General features: G+C 41.2%; 1 non-coding gene across 1 annotated transcript; it reads left to right on the top strand.

The window, feature by feature from the left end:
- Window positions 1–674: 674 nt before the first annotated feature.
- On the top strand, window positions 675–748 carry TRNAN-GUU. Its single transcript has one exon. It is a non-coding gene; the product is annotated as a tRNA-Asn (tRNA).
- Window positions 749–4,394: the final 3,646 nt, after the last annotated feature.

Here is a 4,394-nt window from a genome sequence, read left to right as displayed (position 1 = left end):
TACCGAGTATCCTATGGTCATACCGCACAACCCATAAGAATTCAACGGGGGAGACTCCCTTTAAGTTAACATATGGGGCTGAGGTAGTTACTCCGGTCGAAGTAGGTATGCCGACCATTCGGCTACGACACTTCGATGAAGGCATGAACTCGGTAGGACTTCGAGTCAACCTCAACCTCTTAGAAGAGACCAGAGAGAAAGCACTCAGAACCCAGGTCATCAACCAACAATGAATCGCGCGTAACTACAATAGCAAGATTCGTCCAAGAAGATTCAACGTTGGGGATCTTGTCCTTCGCAAAGTAATCTTTGATAAATACACCTGGCGAGGCAAACTTGCTCCTAACTAGGAAGGCCCCTATATGGTCCTAGAGGAACTTAGAACGGGTACCTATCGGCTAAAGGCCCCATATGGAAGGATCCTCCACCACCCATAGAATATCGAACACTTGCGACGGTATTTCCCTTGAACTTTAAAGTTTAATTTCTCTCAAGCTCTATAGACTTCTATTAAAGAAAGCTTGTATTAAGTAATATGTTTAATAAGAAGGCATCTGATAAAATTTTTAAATCGACAGCTGATAAAATTGGAACGATACAGAGAAGATTAGCATGGCCCCTGCGCAAGGATGACACGCACAAATCGAGAAATGGTCCAAATTTTTAAATCGACAGCTGGAGTAGCTCAGTTGGTTAGAGCGTGTGGCTGTTAACCACAAGGTCGAAGGTTCAAGCCCTTCCTCTAGCGAACGTAAAAGATTCTCCCTTTCTCATGTGATTTTTATCTTACTTATCTTTCAAAAAAAAAGGTTCTAGTCAAAATTACGCATTCATGTTATAACTGAAAAATATTATATCCAAGCCCTTAGTGCCTTATTAGGAATAAACCTAATGCACAACCCTTTGGCCGACTCCCACAGTCATCTCTCGACCTTAGGGGAAGGAAAGACCTAGTCGACTCTCTCGAGCCTAGGCGTTCGACTTTTGAGTCAAATTCTAAGTCCTTGGTGCCTTATTAGGAATAAACCCAAGGTACAACCCTTTGGCCGACTCACACAGACATCTCTTGGTCTTAGAGGAAGGAAAGACCTAGTCGACTCTCTCGAGCCTAGGCGCTCGACTTCCGAGTCGAATTCCAAGTCATTGGTACCTTATTAGGAATAAACTCAAGGTATAACCCTTTGGCTGACTCCCATAGTCATCTCTCGGCCTTAGGGGAAGGAAAGACCTAGTCGACTCTATCGAGCCTAAGCGTTCGACTTCTGAGTCGGATTCCAAGCCATTGATGCTTTATTAGGAATAAACTCAAGGCACAACCCTTTGGCCGACTCCCACAGTCATCTCTCGGTCTTAGGGGAAGGAAAGACCTAGTCGACTCTCTCGAGCCTAGGCACTTGACTCCAGAGTCAAATCGCATACTTTTAGAAAATATATAAGTATTGATATTGATTGAGTTCTAAGCGTTTCAGAATTCTATCTTAATAAAAACATCATAAACTCGAGATAAGATAGATTCTTCCTAGGTCAATACTGGTTGTTTACAATTATACTAAAACCACTGATAACAAGTCAGATAAGATAGATTCTTCCTAGGTCAATACTGGTTGTTTACAATTATACTAAAACCACTGATAACAAGTCAATTCAAGGAACAAAGGAAAGTGGATTCTCATTCAAGAAAATTTTCTATTACATTAAGCAAAGGCCTGATGAGGCTTGATAAAAAAACAGAGAAAGGGCACAACAAGTTCTCAATTATCTCCGCCAGCAGAAGCTCCTGGGGGTGGAGCGGCAGCTTCTTGGATAACTGCAATCCAGATGTCTCAAGTAGAGAGGATGACGTTCATGTCCATGGTTGAAAATAACCTCCAAACTCGTCGGAAGGAGTAGTTCATATCCTGTAGAGATATCGAATTTCTTGGACATCGTCCTCAATTGGGACAAGGTCACTTTGGAATGAATGTTTTCCAGCAAATCCCAATGATCAACCGCTTCTAAAGCCATAGAGGCACGGAAGGATAGTTGGCAGGAAGAACGAGCAAGAGGGCAAGAAAAATTGAAGAAAAAGAGGAACAATTAATCAGAAGAGAATTTGAAAGGATGATAGCGGCGTATGGTGATTTTATATATGAATAAAAAGAAACTCCGTTTTTACAACTGTCAAGATTCGAGCCGTTAGATTCAATTACCTCTTATGGTTAGGATCTATCCTCGGAATTCAAAATTCTCACGAAAGACGAAGCATGCCCACTCTCTTTTACCTCGAAGAGCCCGTCATCTGTCAAGAGAGCAGCCCTGCTATAGTTATGATGATGCCCGCTGACGCCATATAGTACGATTCTTTAAATGAAATCGTCTCTTCTCCTATTTTGTCGTTTGATTATCTTTATTTTACTCGGATTTGGCTCAAGCTGAATCCAAGTAAAAGGGGCTAACTATTATGGGACATATCTATTCCAAGAATATATGACTTGATGAGTCAGCATCTCAACTAGCCCGACAAGCCGACACCCCGGTGTCGACACGAGAAGAAGTGACAATCGACATGAAAGATCCTGACCTCCCATACGAGTCGACATCTTTATATCGACTCGAGAGACGGTTATTAGCGGAGACGAGATGATATTCCAACCAGTCGGTCATGCCGACACTCCTGAGTTGATGCGAAAGGCGGTGTCGGTCGGCACGAAAGTCAACAACTCGAAGATATGACCCTATGAGCTTTGCTTCTCGATGAAGCTAAAGGATTTCCCTTATCTCAAATCTGTCAGCATAGGTATCACTTCTCAACATTATTTAATCTTTGATGATCATCATTAAGTGTCACTCCTCAACAGTCTTGAAGACTTGTCGGCTGCTGGCTCCCAATGCTACCAAAGTGATCTCCTGCCACTCACAAATCAACACGTGTGGAGCAAATGATGACTTATTTTCTAACTCACTCTTCATCACTACCTCACTATCGGCTTACTGTAGACTGATGGAGTGACCAACCTACCCTCGACATCCCCCATAAAGGCAGATGTTATTCGATATAGCCAGAGGTTCGCAATCTAAAAGCGAAAATAACACACAGTTTTGTTATTCCACAAAAGTTTAAGTTCATTAACTGACTTGATCATCGGAGGTACCACGGGAGAATTTATCCCCACCCTCTTACGACTCTTTGTGTACAGATTGCTCAATCATCTTAATTCTAGAACCAGGCATAAAGTCGAAGAAGAAAGCGGCCTCTTGCAAACTACTTGACTTTATTTAGTTGTGTGATATTTAACATCAACAGCTATCGTTTATAAAATCCTGCAACTCATCGCATCATCGTGCATATCGACATAGGCGGCTCACTAGCCTCATTGCATCACCATGCGGATCGACATAAACGGCTCACTAGCCTCATCGCATCACCATGTGGATCGACATATACAGCTAACTAGCCTCATCGGATCACCATGCGGATCGACATATACTACACTATTTAGTCATCTCCTAGTCGTGGCGAAAATGAAACGTGAGGTTACCCGCTCTCGAAGGTCTATGCGTACTCAAACCCAAATTGTACTCCTCATGGACACACACGTGTTTCGACGTGTGACTCGTGCTTCGTGCGTGTGAATATACAGATGTAGCAAAACACAAATACTCAAATCAACATCATATCGGTCGACCGAAGTACCATCAGTTGACCAGTTAGCGTCGTGCACAAACGTGCACACGCAGAGCTGCCGAGATCGGTCGACCGACTCATTTGCTTCGGTTGACCGACCCGAGCAGAACATGAAAGTGTGCATCAGGGCAAAATTTTGATCTACAATTCATCTAATTGGTATTATTACGTAAAACATAAATAATTAAACTTGTTTAATGTGATTAGGTTTTAATTAACTACATGAAATCTTAATTTATCAGGTTTGAGTGAATTCTATTAACCCTAACATGTTCATGTTCGTAAGAATCATCATGAAAACCATAAATCTCAACAAAATCTCATATTAAATTTATTTCGGAACTCGAATGCAAATCAAAGAATCTGTTTTATAACTTGTTAAAATAAAAAGATCACATCTTAGTATCTTATAGTTTAAAAGAATAATCTTTATACTTAAACTAGGTTTCTAGGCCCAACAAAACCAAATAAAACTCAATAAAAAACAAATAAAAACGGGGATGGGATTGGAGGAAATGAAAATCGCCTCAAAAGATGCTGGACTCCCCAAATACGCAAGAAACACGATCCTCCTTCGTCAAACACCAAGAATCTCGCCATCTTCTAGGGTTTAGCTTCACAAAACTCTCAAAATTCACTAAAATAAGATCTAATGTTTTAAGGGGAGAGGATGGCTAATTATTCACGTGAAAGATGGAGGGAAAATAGAGAAATATCATATATATATATA

The sequence above is a fragment of the Asparagus officinalis genome, unplaced genomic scaffold (assembly GCF_001876935.1).
Source record: "Asparagus officinalis unplaced genomic scaffold, Aspof.V1 AsparagusV1_Un1230, whole genome shotgun sequence".
In the NCBI taxonomy this organism is placed as follows: domain Eukaryota; kingdom Viridiplantae; phylum Streptophyta; class Magnoliopsida; order Asparagales; family Asparagaceae; genus Asparagus; species Asparagus officinalis.
This window is presented reverse-complemented; position numbering and strand designations above follow the sequence as displayed.